The 18,812-nt window shown below is 47.7% G+C and overlaps 1 protein-coding gene across 1 annotated transcript in view; it reads left to right on the forward strand.

Annotated features, from left to right (window-relative positions):
* TUSC3 (tumor suppressor candidate 3) overlaps window positions 1-18,812 on the forward strand; it is a 425,953-nt gene that overhangs the window by 242,544 nt on the left and 164,597 nt on the right. The window lies entirely within an intron of this gene.

Consider the following 18,812-nt stretch of genomic DNA (forward strand, 5'->3'; position numbering starts at 1 on the left):
TTGGACTTTGCTATAGTCCCACTAGTGCAAAGACATTAGCAGAGCACATCTGCCTGCATTGCACACTACAACTCATTCTAACCAAGCCATTATACTAGCAAACACTCAGTGTACCTAGTGGCATCCTATACGTGGCTATTGGACTTTGCTATAGTCCCACTAGTGCAAAGACATTTGCAGAGCGCGTCTGCCTGCGTTGCACACTACAACTCATTCTAACCAAGCCATTATACTAGCAAACACTCAGTGTACCTAGTGGCATCCTATACGTGGCTATTGGACTTTGCTATAGTCCCACTAGTGCAAAGACATTTGCAGAGCGCGTCTGCCTGCATTGCACACTACAACTCATTCTAAACAAGCCATTATACTAGCAAACACTCAGTGTACCTAGTGGCATCCTATACGTGGCTATTGGACTTTGCTATAGTCCCACTAGTGCAAAGACATTAGCAGAGCACATCTGCCTGCATTGCACACTACAACTCATTCTAACCAAGCCATTATACTAGCAAACACTCAGTGTACCTAGTGGCATCCTATACGTGGCTATTGGACTTTGCTATAGTCCCACTAGTGCAAAGACATTTGCAGAGCGCGTCTGCCTGCATTGCACACTACAACTCATTCTAAACAAGCCATTATACTAGCAAACACTCAGTGTACCTAGTGGCATCCTATACGTGGCTATTGGACTTTGCTATAGTCCCACTAGTGCAAAGACATTAGCAGAGCACATCTGCCTGCATTGCACACTACAACTCATTCTAACCAAGCCATTATACTAGCAAACACTCAGTGTACCTAGTGGCATCCTATACGTGGCTATTGGACTTTGCTATAGTCCCACTAGTGCAAAGACATTAGCAGAGCACATCTGCCTGCATTGCACACTACAACTCATTCTAACCAAGCCATTATACTAGCAAACACTCAGTGTACCTAGTGGCATCCTATACGTGGCTATTGGACTTTGCTATAGTCCCACTAGTGCAAAGACATTTGCAGAGCGCGTCTGCCTGCGTTGCACACTACAACTCATTCTAACCAAGCCATTATACTAGCAAACACTCAGTGTACCTAGTGGCATCCTATACGTGGCTATTGGACTTTGCTATAGTCCCACTAGTGCAAAGACATTTGCAGAGCGCGTCTGCCTGCGTTGCACACTACAACTCATTCTAACCAAGCCATTATACTAGCAAACACTCAGTGTACCTAGTGGCATCCTATACGTGGCTATTGGACTTTGCTATAGTCCCACTAGTGCAAAGACATTTGCAGAGCGCGTCTGCCTGCGTTGCACACTACAACTCATTCTAACCAAGCCATTATACTAGCAAACACTCAGTGTACCTAGTGGCATCCTATACGTGGCTATTGGACTTTGCTATAGTCCCACTAGTGCAAAGACATTTGCAGAGCGCGTCTGCCTGCGTTGCACACTACAACTCATTCTAACCAAGCCATTATACTAGCAAACACTCAGTGTACCTAGTGGCATCCTATACGTGGCTATTGGACTTTGCTATAGTCCCACTAGTGCAAAGACATTTGCAGAGCGCGTCTGCCTGCATTGCACACTACAACTCATTCTAAACAAGCCATTATACTAGCAAACACTCAGTGTACCTAGTGGCATCCTATACGTGGCTATTGGACTTTGCTATAGTCCCACTAGTGCAAAGACATTTGCAGAGCGCGTCTGCCTGCATTGCACACTCCAACTCATTAAAACCAAGCCATTATACTAGCAAACACTCAGTGTACCTAGTGGCATCCTATACGTGGCTATTGGACTTTGCTATAGTCCCACTAGTGCAAAGACATTTGCATAGCGCGTCTGCCGGCATTGCACACTCAAACTCATTTTAACTAAGCCATTATACTAGCAAACACTCAGTGTACCTAGTGGCATCCTATACGTGGCTATTGGACTTTGCTATAGTCCCACTAGTGCAAAGACATTTGCAGAGCGCGTCTGCCTGCGTTGCACACTACAACTCATTCTAAACAAGCCATTATACTAGCAAACACTCAGTGTACCTAGTGGCATCCTATACGTGGCTATTGGACTTTGCTATAGTCCCACTAGTGCAAAGACATTTGCAGAGCGCGTCTGCCTGCATTGCACACTACAACTCATTCTAACCAAGCCATTATACTAGCAAACACTCAGTGTACCTAGTGGCATCCTATACGTGGCTATTGGACTTTGCTATAGTCCCACTAGTGCAAAGACATTTGCAGAGCGCGTCTGCCTGCATTGCACACTCCAACTCATTAAAACCAAGCCATTATACTAGCAAACACTCAGTGTACCTAGTGGCATCCTATACGTGGCTATTGGACTTTGCTATAGTCCCACTAGTGCAAAGACATTTGCAGAGCGCGTCTGCCTGCATTGCACACTCCAACTCATTAAAACCAAGCCATTATACTAGCAAACACTCAGTGTACCTAGTGGCATCCTATACGTGGCTATTGGACTTTGCTATAGTCCCACTAGTGCAAAGACATTTGCATAGCGCGTCTGCCGGCATTGCACACTCAAACTCATTTTAACTAAGCCATTATACTAGCAAACACTCAGTGTACCTAGTGGCATCCTATACGTGGCTATTGGACTTTGCTATAGTCCCACTAGTGCAAAGACATTAGCAGAGCACATCTGCCTGCATTGCACACTACAACTCATTCTAACCAAGCCATTAGACTAGCAAACACTCAGTGTACCTAGTGGCATCCTATACGTGGCTATTGGACTTTGCTATAGTCCCACTAGTGCAAAGACATTTGCATAGCGCGTCTGCCTGCATTGCACACTCAAACTCATTTTAACTAAGCCATTATACTAGCAAACACTCAGTGTACCTAGTGGCATCCTATACGTGGCTATTGGACTTTGCTATAGTCCCACTAGTGCAAAGACATTAGCAGAGCACATCTGCCTGCATTGCACACTCCAACTCATTAAAACCAAGCCATTATACTAGCAAACACTCAGTGTACCTAGTGGCATCCTATACGTGGCTATTGGACTTTGCTATAGTCCCACTAGTGCAAAGACATTTGCATAGCGCGTCTGCCGGCATTGCACACTCAAACTCATTTTAACTAAGCCATTATACTAGCAAACACTCAGTGTACCTAGTGGCATCCTATACGTGGCTATTGGACTTTGCTATAGTCCCACTAGTGCAAAGACATTAGCAGAGCACATCTGCCTGCATTGCACACTACAACTCATTCTAACCAAGCCATTAGACTAGCAAACACTCAGTGTACCTAGTGGCATCCTATACGTGGCTATTGGACTTTGCTATAGTCCCACTAGTGCAAAGACATTTGCATAGCGCGTCTGCCTGCATTGCACACTCAAACTCATTTTAACTAAGCCATTATACTAGCAAACACTCAGTGTACCTAGTGGCATCCTATACGTGGCTATTGGACTTTGCTATAGTCCCACTAGTGCAAAGACATTAGCAGAGCACATCTGCCTGCATTGCACACTACAACTCATTCTAACCAAGCCATTATACTAGCAAACACTCAGTGTACCTAGTGGCATCCTATACGTGGCTATTGGACTTTGCTATAGTCCCACTAGTGCAAAGACATTTGCAGAGCGCGTCTGCCTGCATTGCACACTCCAACTCATTAAAACCAAGCCATTATACTAGCAAACACTCAGTGTACCTAGTGGCATCCTATACGTGGCTATTGGACTTTGCTATAGTCCCACTAGTGCAAAGACATTTGCATAGCGCGTCTGCCTGCATTGCACACTCAAACTCATTTTAACTAAGCCATTATACTAGCAAACACTCAGTGTACCTAGTTGTATCCTAAACGTGGCTATTGTACTTTTGTCTATTCACAGTATTGGAACGATATTTGCAGCACGTCTGCCTGCATTGCACACTCTAACTTTTTTAAACTCAGCCATTTATAGTAGCAAACACTCAGTGTACCTAGTTGTATCCTAAACGTGGCTATTGTACTTTTGTCAATTCACAGTATTGGAACGTTATTTGCAGCACGTCTGCCTGCATTGCACACTCAAACTTTTTTAAACTCAGCCATTTATAGTAGCAAACACTCAGTGTACCTAGTTGTATCCTAAACGTGGCTATTGTACTTTTGTCTATTCACAGTATTGGAACGTTATTTGCAGCACGTCTGCCTGCATTGCACACTCAAACTTTTTTAAACTCAGCCATTTATAGTAGCAAACACTCAGTGTACCTAGTTGTATCCTAAACGTGGCTATTGTACTTTTGTCTATTCACAGTATTGGAACGTTATTTGCAGCACGTCTGCCTGCATTGCACACTCTAACTTTTTTAAACTCAGCCATTATACTAGCAAACACTCACTGTACCTAGTTGTATCCTAAACGTGGCTATTGTACTTTTGTCAATTCACAGTATTGGAACGTTATTTGCAGCACGTCTGCCTGCATTGCACACTCAAACTTTTTTAAACTCAGCCATTATACTAGCAAAGACTCACTGTACCTAGTTGTATCCTAAACGTGGCTATTGTACTTTTGTCAATTCACAGTATTGGAACGTTATTTGCAGCACGTCTGCCTGCATTGCACACTCAAACTTTTTTAAACTCAGCCATTTATAGTAGCAAACACTCAGTGTACCTAGTTGTATCCTAAACGTGGCTATTGTACTTTTGTCAATTCACAGTATTGGAACGTTATTTGCAGCACGTCTGCCTGCATTGCACACTCAAACTTTTTTAAACTCAGCCATTTATAGTAGCAAACACTCAGTGTACCTAGTTGTATCCTAAACGTGGCTATTGTACTTTTGTCTATTCACAGTATTGGAACGTTATTTGCAGCACGTCTGCCTGCATTGCACACTCTAACTTTTTTAAACTCAGCCATTATACTAGCAAACACTCACTGTACCTAGTTGTATCCTAAACGTGGCTATTGTACTTTTGTCAATTCACAGTATTGGAACGTTATTTGCAGCACGTCTGCCTGCATTGCACACTCAAACTTTTTTAAACTCAGCCATTATACTAGCAAACACTCACTGTACCTAGTTGTATCCTAAACGTGGCTATTGTACTTTTGTCAATTCACAGTATTGGAACGTTATTTGCAGCACGTCTGCCTGCATTGCACACTCTAACTTTTTTAAACTCAGCCATTTATAGTAGCAAACACTCAGTGTACCTAGTTGTATCCTAAACGTGGCTATTGTACTTTTGTCTATTCACAGTATTGGAACGATATTTGCAGCACGTCTGCCTGCATTGCACACTCTAACTTTTTTAAACTCAGCCATTTATAGTAGCAAACACTCAGTGTACCTAGTTGTATCCTAAACGTGGCTATTGTACTTTTGTCAATTCACAGTATTGGAACGTTATTTGCAGCACGTCTGCCTGCATTGCACACTCAAACTTTTTTAAACTCAGCCATTTATAGTAGCAAACACTCAGTGTACCTAGTTGTATCCTAAACGTGGCTATTGTACTTTTGTCTATTCACAGTATTGGAACGTTATTTGCAGCACGTCTGCCTGCATTGCACACTCTAACTTTTTTAAACTCAGCCATTATACTAGCAAACACTCACTGTACCTAGTTGTATCCTAAACGTGGCTATTGTACTTTTGTCAATTCACAGTATTGGAACGTTATTTGCAGCACGTCTGCCTGCATTGCACACTCAAACTTTTTTAAACTCAGCCATTATACTAGCAAACACTCACTGTACCTAGTTGTATCCTAAACGTGGCTATTGTACTTTTGTCAATTCACAGTATTGGAACGTTATTTGCAGCACGTCTGCCTGCATTGCACACTCAAACTTTTTTAAACTCAGCCATTTATAGTAGCAAACAATCAGTGTACCTAGTTGTATCCTAAACGTGGCTATTGTACTTTTGTCAATTCACAGTATTGGAACGTTATTTGCAGCACGTCTGCCTGCATTGCACACTCAAACTTTTTTAAACTCAGCCATTTATAGTAGCAAACACTCAGTGTACCTAGTTGTATCCTAAACGTGGCTATTGTACTTTTGTCTATTCACAGTATTGGAACGTTATTTGCAGCACGTCTGCCTGCATTGCACACTCAAACTTTTTTAAACTCAGCCATTATACTAGCAAACACTCACTGTACCTAGTTGTATCCTAAACGTGGCTATTGTACTTTTGTCAATTCACAGTATTGGAACGTTATTTGCAGCACGTCTGCCTGCATTGCACACTCAAACTTTTTTAAACTCAGCCATTTATAGTAGCAAACACTCAGTGTACCTAGTTGTATCCTAAACGTGGCTATTGTACTTTTGTCAATTCACAGTATTGGAACGTTATTTGCAGCACGTCTGCCTGCATTGCACACTCAAACTTTTTTAAACTCAGCCATTATACTAGCAAACACTCACTGTACCTAGTTGTATCCTAAACGTGGCTATTGTACTTTTGTCAATTCACAGTATTGGAACGTTATTTGCAGCACGTCTGCCTGCATTGCACACTCAAACTTTTTTAAACTCAGCCATTTATAGTAGCAAACACTCAGTGTACCTAGTTGTATCCTAAACGTGGCTATTGTACTTTTGTCTATTCACACTACTGCAAATCTATGTGCAGCACCTCTGCATGACAACCTCGTGCTCTGTTTTTAATAAGCTATAATGATAGCACAAAATACTGCCATTTTGTGGCATCATAGAACTGGCTGTTGTATTCCATTAGTGCCCCACTGGTGACAAGCTATTTCTAGCACCTCTACATCACACCCTCATGCACATTTAGCTACGCTAATGTTATAGCAAACTCATGGAATTCATTGCTGCATTTCATAATTCGGAGGGATAGAAAGTCAGGCTTCCTTTAGCTTTTCCTTCTGTTCATAGACAGCATCTCCAAGACAAATTTCCCCTCCACGTCTAAGTGTGGAGAGGCAGCTAGTGCGCATGCGTGTGCCGATGTACCCCAGCTGCAGCATAATTACAGTGTTTCGCCTAGTGAGTATGCTCAGCCTGACTGTGCCATTCCTGACGCTAAGTCTTCATTTCGGGATACAGCGCATGCTCCCACACTAAGTGTGAAAAGCCTCTTTGCACAGGTGCTTGCATTCTGTGCCGGGTCTAAGTCCTGTTTTGTGCCTAGACACCATGCTAAAGCTGATAGTCTTTTTTCAGAGACTGTATTTCATGCTACTGAGCATGCTCAGGCACTTCCTGCATCAGAGACTAGGTCCGGTAATGAACTCTTTGGCCCTGGCCCTGATGTGGGGGTCCCATATAGACCACAGGGCATCAGGTGTCCTCCCAAATGGCTTGCAGAGGCCCACACCTATGACTTGTCACCGCATTATTGATGGTCAGACGATGACTGGTGAGGTGTTTGGGTCATGGCAGCCATGAGGTCATCATTGAAGTTGCGTTTCCAAATAGGACGCTAGTTATGCCACTCATGACGTGTCACTCTGCTTTTGTCTCCAGGAGGTGCATTGTGGTTCACCCTGGTTTGGGGCGGACCCAGGTTATAAAAGGGGCTGGAGCCAACAAGGAGGTGCGCAGTCTTCTATTATGCTCCGAAAGAGCACACCTCCATGTGTTGAACCCATTGCGGCTTTAGGCCAGAGGTAGGCAGGGATAGGGTGGTGGATGCAGGCCACCACCACAGTTGGTAACGCAGAACGGTTAAGACCAGCTCCTGTCCTAACAGTCCTGCTTGTGCAGCCCAGTGGCATTAACAGGCCTGCTGCTGCTGATGCGCCTGCTGTCCACAGGTGTGGCCCCTACGCACACGGTCAGCGTACTCAATGGCCCCTGTGTTGTTAACAGGGAGTTCCTGGGCTGGGTGGGCATGTGGACCCTGTGACGCTAACAGGGCTCACAGTCTCCAGATCCGAATGGCGTCTAACTCGGTTCAGGCTACTATTAGTTTCATAGCCACACAGCTCTGTATCCTCCACCAAACCTTCAAGTTGCCAACCTCTCCTTTTCCAACTGGGAGCACGGTGGACACTGACTGCTGAAGGTGATATATACCTTTCTCTTTCTTTTCTTATTAATTTTTGTTATATAGCGGTCACAGATTATATACCACTTTATCCAAATCTGCCAGTCCCACTGTAACAGATGTTGTTTCTTCAGCAAATGTTACAGTTGTTTAACCACCAAATCCACGGACCAAAATTTTTTTCCCCTTTCCAACACACCTGTTCCCCTTTCCAACAGCATCTGTCCTTTTTCAACTCATTTTGGGATATGACCAAAAGTGCAACTGTGCAGGGACACCGTACTCAACGCCATCTCAGCACAGCAGCCATCCCTCGGTCCCTCCGATGTGGACAAGTAAAAGACCATTTCCTCCTATCCATGACAAAGTGTTGAGATTCACTCTGTGCAGCACTGGTGTTTAGTGGAAAAGTAGATCTAAGATTGCGTACCACATTCTGCAGATACTCCTGTATACGTGCGTCTATTTCTATGGCAGGAATTAGTTCGCCAAATTTTGTCTTGTACCGGGGATCTAACAGTGTGGCAACCCAGTATTCAGGATTACTTCAAATTCATACAATCCGAGGGTCATGTAGGTAGTGCAGCAAGAAGGCGCTCATGTGTCTTGTGCATCCAGGAGGACCAAGTCCTTGGTGTGTTGGTGGCAGAGAGGTGAGAATCGTGCATCCTTCCTCTGCCCTCTACCCACAACCTCGCACAACCGAAATGTGAGCAAGCTCTCACTCATCTGCTGAGTCTTCCATGCCCATCGCCAGTTCGTCCTCCATTTCTTCATGGGCTCCTGCACTTTCATCAACACTTTTTGCTGATACTATGCGCCCTTGTTAATCCCTCTCCCTCACCATGACTGCCGCATAGGTGCCGCTGACCATCTGGACCTCGTAGATCTTGTTATCCCTTCCGCATATGACTCCTCCTGTACTTCCTCCCCTTCCTCTTGTCCCAACACCTGACTCCGAATAATAATTACAGTGTGCTCCATCATGTAGATGACCAGAATTGTCACGCTGAGAATGACATTGCCAGTGCTAAACATCTTCGTCGACATTTCAAAACTGTGTAGCAGGGTGCATAGGTCCTTGATCTGACACCACTCCAGCAGCGTGATCGGCACCACCTCTGGATCAACTTATCCCAGGCTATATGTCTTACCGTATTTCAGCAGGGCTCTGCGCTGCTGCCACACACGCTGCAACATGTGCAGATTCCAATTCCTGCGTGTCGGAACATCGCATTTACGGCGTTTAACTGCCAGACCCTAAGACTTCCGGAGTGATGAAAGTTGTTGAGCTGCTGTGTGCGCACGATGGAAGTGAGCACATAGCGAGCGTGCCCGCTGCACAAGGACATGTAGGCCGTGATGGTGTTTTAAAAATTGCTGGAGAATTCGGATCAACACGTGAGCCATAAAAGGCACGTGTGTCACATTGCCCTGAGGATGGCCCGCAGCCAGGTTTGCATCATTGCCGCACACGGCTGTTAAGTCACCAACGGAGTCCGCTCCGTCAATTTGTACTCCGGTCGCCAGGTGACAACGTGTTCCTTTCATGAATAGTGCTGATGATGGGAGAGTAGTCGATGCCAGCGGCGCAGGTGGACGCAGGTTATGCTCACCCACTGGGCTGCATTACCTTGACAGATGCAGAATCTCTGGCTGAATGTAGCTGGTGGGTATCTCACAGATGAAATACCATCATTCAGCTACAACCAATGGGAAGACACCACACCCTTTTTTATGCCCATCCTGTCTGCAGACCACTGCCAGACATAGCTATGAACCTCTGGTTAATTTTACCCCCAGTTCAGTTTTATGATTTTGTGTGCTTGTTACCTGACTACTTTTCCTGCTTGCTGTTTATGTACCTTGTTGGCCGATACGCATTTCACCTCTGCTTGTTTTCTGATTAAGTCCTGGCCGTCCCATTCTGTTCCTGTTCCTCAATTAATGTTTTGACCCTGCCTGACTACTATTCTCTGTAATAGCGGTGTGACTCACATTTCCCATACATTTCAAAGTAAAACTTTGACCGCCTGATGGCATTGAGCTCTGCTGCCAGCATAGTAAGGAGGTGTGTGGTAGTCCTTGTGCGCAGTTGCAAGGAAGGGTGGCCTGACCACACAGGGTTTGCGCAAAGGTAGAGGACCCACACGAGGTTGAAGAGGCAGAAGCAGTGTATTAACTTCTACATACAGAACAAGGATTGAAACAACTCGTGGGGACGGCAAGACTTGTACAGCAGACCCTTCTCCATCTCTCACCATAGTTTGCCAGTGCCCAGTCAGTGACATGTACTGACCCTGTCTATGCTTACTGGTCCAAGTATCTGTGTTGAAATGCACCCTGTCGCACACAGATTTTCTCAAGGAAGTGGTGATGTTGTGTGCGACATGCCGGTGTAGCGCGGGCATGCTTTTCTTGGAGAAGCAGTGGTGATTGGGCATCTGGTACTGGGGCACAGCGACAGACATAAGGTCTGTAAAATCCTGTGTGTCCACTACGCGTAAAGGCAGCATTTCGGTAGCCAACAGCTTACAGAGGGATAGAGTCAACCACTTAGCTTTGTCATGGGTCGCAGTAAGTGGCCTTTTATTTGACCACATCTGAGGGACAGAGATCTGGCTGCTGTCTGTAGACGGTGTTGAGTAGGGTGTCCCTGGAAAAATGCAGGTTTGTGAGAAAAGTGCAGGCGGAGACATGATGTTGGCTTCATCTTGCCTTCAGATCTGTTCATCTTGTATCATTTTTAAAAAACACAGCAAGCAAGGGTTACTCCAAGCGGAGTCTCCCTTTTTTTCCAAAAATTGTGCCCCACACAGACACCTTATCAGTGGCAGCACTTGTGCCCTAGTTGCAAACAGGATGTTTTGATTTGCATCAAGCACATTCCAAATCCACAAGCATTTACTCTCCCCAGGATGACACAGGGGTAGTAAATTCCTTCTGGATCCATGACTTGTTCATTTTGATGAACGTCAGTCTGTCCACATTGTCACTGGACAGACGCGTGCGCTTATCTGTCAGCACACACCCAGCAGCACTGAAGACACGTTCAGAGACAACGCTGGCAGCTGGACACGACAAAATCTTCGAGGCGTAACTGGAGAGCTCTTGACATTTTTCTAGATTTGAAGCACAAAAGGAGCAAGGCTCCATTTGCAAAGTCATTGCATCGATGTTCATTTGGAGATACTCCTGTATCATCCTCTCCATCCGTTGACTATGTGTCAGACTTGTTGTCTCTGGTGGCCTTGCAAAGGAGGGTCTAAAAAAATTATGAAAAGATTCCATAAAATTGCTGTTACCAGCACCAGATACGGTCCTACTGGTACGGGTAGACTGTTGAAGATGACGAGGCCGTCCCATGTTTGTCAAGTTACAACTGGGAGAATCACTCCCTTCACCTGCACGGTTGTTTGGTGGAAAAGCCGAGCTAAGATCGAGTAACAGCTTCTGCTGATACTCCTGCATACGTGCGTCCCTTTCTATGGGTGGAATTATGTCACAAAATTTGGACTTGTCCCGGGGATCTAATAGTGTGGCAAGCCAGTAGTCATCATCACTTCTAATTTTGACAATACGAGGGTCATGTTGGAGGTAGTGCAACAAGAAGGCACTCATGTGTCTTGCGCAGCCATGCGCACCAAGTCCACGCTGTGTTTGTGGCATAGAGGTGCTAACCGTTCTTTCTTCCTCTGTCATCTCCCCCCAACCTCTTTCAACTGAAATTTGACCAAGGTCCCCCTCATCTGCTGAGTCTTCCATGTCCATGGACAGTTCGTCCTCCATATCTTCATGTCCTCCTGCACCTTCCTCAACATGTCGCCTGCTACCATGCGCCCTTGTTGATCCCTGTCCCCCATGGTCCCATGCCTGCCGCGTTGGTGATGATGAACGTCTGGACCTTGGTGATGTTGTTGTGTCTTGCGCATATGAATCCTCCTGTAGTTCCTCCCCTTCCTGTTGTCCCACCCCCTGACTACGAATAGTGTTTAGCGTGTGCTCCAGCATGTAAATGACTGTAATCGTCATGCTGATAATGGCATTGTCAGCGCTAAACATATTCGTCGCCATGTCGAAACTGTGCAGAAGGGTGCATAGGTCCTTGATCTGAGATCACTCCATCAGGGTGATCTGCCCCACTTCTGCATCTCGTTGGCCCAGGCTATACATCATGACGTATTGCACCAGGGCTCGCCGGTGCTGCCACAGTCGCTGTAACATGTGGAGAGTTGAATTCCAGCGTGTCGCCACATCGCATTTCAGGCGATGAACCGGCAGGCCGAAAGACTTCTGGAGCGATGCAAGTCGCTCCGGTGCGGCGGTTGAACGGCGGAAGTGAGCACTGCAGACAGTTTCCGTGCCCTGGTCAGAAGGCCATCTAGGCCGGGATAGTGTGTTAAAAATTGCTGGACAACAAGGTTAAACACGTGAGCCATACAAGGCACGTGTGTCACCTTGCCCAGGCGAAGGGCCGCACCCAGGTTTGCAGCATTGTCGCACACGGCCTTACCAGGCTGCAGGTTGAGTGGAGACAACCATTTATCAAAATCAGTCTCCAGAGCTGCCCACAACTCAGTCGCTGTGTGACTCCTATTTCAAAGACATGTCAAGCTAAAGACCGCCTGATGCCGTTGCGCTCTGCTACCAGCATAGTAATGAGGGGTGCGTGATTCCTTCTGCGCAGTGAGAACGCTGGTGGCCTGACCAGGCAGGCTTGGGGCGGAGGTGGAGGACCCAGATGAGGTGGAGGATGCAGAAGCAGTGGCGGAACTTGGACAGACAGAGGATTGACACACAAGTCGTGGGGACGGCAAGACTTGTGCAGCAGACCCTTCACCATCTATCACCATAGTTACCCAGTGGCCAGTCAGCGACATGTAACGTCCCTGTCCATGCTTACTGGTCCAAGTATCGGTGGTGAAATGCACCCGTTCACACACAGAGTTTCTCAAGGAAGCGGTGATGTTGTGTGCGACATGCTGGTGTAGCGCGGGCACACCTTTCTTAGAGAAGTAGTGGCGACTAGGCATCTGGTACTGGGGCACAGCGACAGACATAAGGTCTCTAAAATCCTGTGTGTCCACTAGGCGGAAAGGCAGCATTTCTGTAGTCAACAGCTTACAGAGGGATAGAGTCAACCTCTTCGCTTTGTCATGGGTCGCAGGAAGTGGCCTTTTATTTGACCACATCTGAGGGACAGAGATCTGGCTGCTGTGTGTAGACGGTGTTGAGTCGGGTGTCCCTGGAAAAATGCAGCTTTGTGAGGAAAGTGCAGGCGGAGACATGATGTTGCCTTCATCCAAAGTTGGTGCTATCGATGTCTGAGAGAGCTGTACACACTCACTTGTTTCCCCTTCCAAACCAACTGACGACCTACCAAGCAAACTGCCTGTTGCGGTTACAGTGGTGGAAGTTGTGGGTGGAAAAACAGGTGTGACAGCTGTCCCCACAGTCCTAGAAGATGACGAGCGCGCGGATGCACTGGAAGGGGCAGGCGGTGGATGGTTCGCTCCGCTAGGCCGCATTGCAGCACGGTGAGCTTCCCATCGGGCCATATGATATTTATTCATGTGACGATTCATGGAAGAAGTTGTCAAACTGCTGAGGTTTTGACCTCTACTAAGAGAACCATGACAAATTTTACAGATCACATAATTTGGGCGATCTTTTTCTATGTCAAAAAAGGACCTGGCTAGGCAAGGCTTAGAGGCCATGCGACCTGTTGATCCACCCCGAATAATGCTCAGAGGCAGAGTGGTGGCTGAGGATGCAGTTGTAGACGTGCTACCAGTGCTCCGACTGTGTCCAGGAAGGCGCCAGGTTACTTCGACGTCGGTTGCATCCTCCTCCACCGCCTCTGTTGACCTCCTCGAGTGTCTGACTGTGGGTTGACAGTAGGTGTGATCTAGAACTTAATCATCAATTGTTGTGTTTGCACTCCCCTACCCCTCAGACCGAGTTTCTTCTTGCCCTGACCGAATATTTAAGTTGTCATCCCAATCGGGTATCTGCGTCTCATCTTCATCAGTATGTTCCTCATTGCCTATAACCACAGTTGTTGGAAAGGCAGCATTTTGGTAGCCAACAGTTTGCATATGATGAAAGTCAACCTCCAAGCCATTTCATGCCCTTCTAAAAGCATGTAAAACACAGCGAGGGGACTCCAACCACAGTCTCCCTCGTTGCCACTAACTGGGCCACACACACCCCACTTGACTGGCATCGGTTGAGCCCCCTTTTGAAAAAGAAAAAGATGCTTTGCATGAAGCACTCTCAAAAATACGCGTGCCTTTCCCGTCCCCTGGCTGACCCAGGGGAAGAAAAGTCCTCTGAGAGCCATGACTTGTTCATCTTGGTTCTTTTAGAGACACAGCGAGGGGACTCCAACCACAGTCTCCCTCGTTGCCACTAACTGGGCCACACACACCCCACTTGACTGGCATCGGTTGAGCCCCCTTTTGAAAAAGAAAAAGATGCTTTGCATGAAGCACTCTCAAAAATACGCGTGCCTTTCCCGTCCCCTGGCTGACCCAGGGGAAGAAAAGTCCTCTGAGAGCCATGACTTGTTCATCTTGGTTCTTTTAGAGACACAGCGAGGGGACTCCAACCACAGTCTCCCTCGTTGCCACTAACTGGGCCACACACACCCCACTTGACTGGCATCGGTTGAGCCCCCTTTTGAAAAAGAAAAAGATGCTTTGCATGAAGCACTCTCAAAAATACGCGTGCCTTTCCCGTCCCCTGGCTGACCCAGGGGAAGAAAAGTCCTCTGAGAGCCATGACTTGTTCATCTTGGTTCTTTTAGAGACACAGCGAGGGGACTCCAACCACAGTCTCCCTCGTTGCCACTAACTGGGCCACACACACCCCACTTGACTGGCATCGGTTGAGCCCCCTTTTGAAAAAGAAAAAGATGCTTTGCATGAAGCACTCTCAAAAATACGCGTGCCTTTCCCGTCCCCTGGCTGACCCAGGGGAAGAAAAGTCCTCTGAGAGCCATGACTTGTTCATCTTGGTTCTTTTAGAGACACAGCGAGGGGACTCCAACCACAGTCTCCCTCGTTGCCACTAACTGGGCCACACACACCCCACTTGACTGGCATCGGTTGAGCCCCCTTTTGAAAAAGAAAAAGATGCTTTGCATGAAGCACTCTCAAAAATACGCGTGCCTTTCCCGTCCCCTGGCTGACCCAGGGGAAGAAAAGTGGTTCTTTTAGAGACACAGCGAGGGGACTCCAACCACAGTCTCCCTCGTTGCCACTAACTGGGCCACACACACCCCACTTGACTGGCATCGGTTGAGCCCCCTTTTGAAAAAGAAAAAGATGCTTTGCATGAAGCACTCTCAAAAATACGCGTGCCTTTCCCGTCCCCTGGCTGACCCAGGGGAAGAAAAGTCCTCTGAGAGCCATGACTTGTTCATCTTGGTTCTTTTAGAGACACAGCGAGGGGACTCCAACCACAGTCTCCCTCGTTGCCACTAACTGGGCCACACACACCCCACTTGACTGGCATCGGTTGAGCCCCCCTTTTGACAAAGAAAAAGATGCTTTGCATGAAGCACTCTCAAAAATACGCGTGCCTTTCCCGTCCCCTGGCTGACCCAGGGGAAGAAAAGTCCTCTGAGAGCCATGACTTGTTCATCTTGGTTCTTTTAGAGACACAGCGAGGGGACTCCAACCACAGTCTCCCTCGTTGCCACTAACTGGGCCACACACACCCCACTTGACTGGCATCGGTTGAGCCCCCTTTTGAAAAAGAAAAAGATGCTTTGCATGAAGCACTCTCAAAAATACGCGTGCCTTTCCCGTCCCCTGGCTGACCCAGGGGAAGAAAAGTCCTCTGAGAGCCATGACTTGTTCATCTTGGTTCTTTTAGAGACACAGCGAGGGGACTCCAACCACAGTCTCCCTCGTTGCCACTAACTGGGCCACACACACCCCACTTGACTGGCATCGGTTGAGCCCCCTTTTGAAAAAGAAAAAGATGCTTTGCATGAAGCACTCTCAAAAATACGCGTGCCTTTCCCGTCCCCTGGCTGACCCAGGGGAAGAAAAGTCCTCTGAGAGCCATGACTTGTTCATCTTGGTTCTTTTAGAGACACAGCGAGGGGACTCCAACCACAGTCTCCCTCGTTGCCACTAACTGGGCCACACACACCCCACTTGACTGGCATCGGTTGAGCCCCCTTTTGAAAAAGAAAAAGATGCTTTGCATGAAGCACTCTCAAAAATACGCGTGCCTTTCCCGTCCCCTGGCTGACCCAGGGGAAGAAAAGTCCTCTGAGAGCCATGACTTGTTCATCTTGGTTCTTTTAGAGACACAGCGAGGGGACTCCAACCACAGTCTCCCTCGTTGCCACTAACTGGGCCACACACACCCCACTTGACTGGCATCGGTTGAGCCCCCCTTTTGACAAAGAAAAAGATGCTTTGCATGAAGCACTCTCAAAAATACGCGTGCCTTTCCCGTCCCCTGGCTGACCCAGGGGAAGAAAAGTCCTCTGAGAGCCATGACTTGTTCATCTTGGTTCTTTTAGAGACACAGCGAGGGGACTCCAACCACAGTCTCCCTCGTTGCCACTAACTGGGCCACACACACCCCACTTGACTGGCATCGGTTGAGCCCCCTTTTGAAAAAGAAAAAGATGCTTTGCATGAAGCACTCTCAAAAATACGCGTGCCTTTCCCGTCCCCTGGCTGACCCAGGGGAAGAAAAGTCCTCTGAGAGCCATGACTTGTTCATCTTGGTTCTTTTAGAGACACAGCGAGGGGACTCCAACCACAGTCTCCCTCGTTGCCACTAACTGGGCCACACACACCCCACTTGACTGGCATCGGTTGAGCACCCTTTTGAAAAAGAAAAAGATGCTTTGCATGAAGCACTCTCAAAAATACGCGTGCCTTTCCCGTCCCCTGGCTGACCCAGGGGAAGAAAAGTCCTCTGAGAGCCATGACTTGTTCATCTTGGTTCTTTTAGAGACACAGCGAGGGGACTCCAACCACAGTCTCCCTCGTTGCCACTAACTGGGCCACACACACCCCACTTGACTGGCATCGGTTGAGCCCCCTTTTGAAAAAGAAAAAGATGCTTTGCATGAAGCACTCTCAAAAATACGCGTGCCTTTCCCGTCCCCTGGCTGACCCAGGGGAAGAAAAGTCCTCTGAGAGCCATGACTTGTTCATCTTGGTTCTTTTAGAGACACAGCGAGGGGACTCCAACCACAGTCTCCCTCGTTGCCACTAACTGGGCCACACACACCCCACTTGACTGGCATCGGTTGAGCCCCCCTTTTGACAAAGAAAAAGATGCTTTGCATGAAGCACTCTCAAAAATACGCGTGCCTTTCCCGTCCCCTGGCTGACCCAGGGGAAGAAAAGTCCTCTGAGAGCCATGACTTGTTCATCTTGGTTCTTTTAGAGACACAGCGAGGGGACTCCAACCACAGTCTCCCTCGTTGCCACTAACTGGGCCACACACACCCCACTTGACTGGCATCGGTTGAGCCCCCTTTTGAAAAAGAAAAAGATGCTTTGCATGAAGCACTCTCAAAAATACGCGTGCCTTTCCCGTCCCCTGGCTGACCCAGGGGAAGAAAAGTCCTCTGAGAGCCATGACTTGTTCATCTTGGTTCTTTTAGAGACACAGCGAGGGGACTCCAACCACAGTCTCCCTCGTTGCCACTAACTGGGCCACACACACCCCACTTGACTGGCATCGGTTGAGCCCCCTTTTGAAAAAGAAAAAGATGCTTTGCATGAAGCACTCTCAAAAATACGCGTGCCTTTCCCGTCCCCTGGCTGACCCAGGGGAAGAAAAGTCCTCTGAGAGCCATGACTTGTTCATCTTGGTTCTTTTAGAGACACAGCGAGGGGACTCCAACCACAGTCTCCCTCGTTGCCACTAACTGGGCCACACACACCCCACTTGACTGGCATCGGTTGAGCCCCCTTTTGAAAAAGAAAAAGATGCTTTGCATGAAGCACTCTCAAAAATACGCGTGCCTTTCCCGTCCCCTGGCTGACCCAGGGGAAGAAAAGTCCTCTGAGAGCCATGACTTGTTCATCTTGGTTCTTTTAGAGACACAGCGAGGGGACTCCAACCACAGTCTCCCTCGTTGCCACTAACTGGGCCACACACACCCCACTTGACTGGCATCGGTTGAGCCCCCTTTTGAAAAAGAAAAAGATGCTTTGCATGAAGCACTCTCAAAAATACGCGTGCCTTTCCCGTCCCCTGGCTGACCCAGGGGAAGAAAAGTCCTCTGAGAGCCATGACTTGTTCATCTTGGTTCTTTTAGAGACACAGCGAGGGGACTCCAACCACAGTCTCCCTCGTTGCCACTAACTGGGCCACACACACCCCACTTGACTGGCATCGGTTGAGCCCCCCTTTTGACAAAGAAAAAGATGCTTTGCATGAAGCACTCTCAAAAATACGCGTGCCTTTCCCGTCCCCTGGCTGACCCAGGGGAAGAAAAGTCCTCTGAGAGCCATGACTTGTTCATCTTGGTTCTTTTAGAGACACAGCGAGGGGACTCCAACCACAGTCTCCCTCGTTGCCACTAACTGGGCCACACACACCCCACTTGACTGGCATCGGTTGAGCCCCCCTTTTGACAAAGAAAAAGATGCTTTGCATGAAGCACTCTCAAAAATACGCGTGCCTTTCCCGTCCCCTGGCTGACCCAGGGGAAGAAAAGTCCTCTGAGAGCCATGACTTGTTCATCTTGGTTCTTTTAGAGACACAGCGAGGGGACTCCAACCACAGTCTCCCTCGTTGCCACTAACT

The sequence above is a fragment of the Anomaloglossus baeobatrachus genome, chromosome 1 (assembly GCF_048569485.1).
Source record: "Anomaloglossus baeobatrachus isolate aAnoBae1 chromosome 1, aAnoBae1.hap1, whole genome shotgun sequence".
NCBI classification, from domain to species: Eukaryota; Metazoa; Chordata; class Amphibia; order Anura; family Aromobatidae; genus Anomaloglossus; species Anomaloglossus baeobatrachus.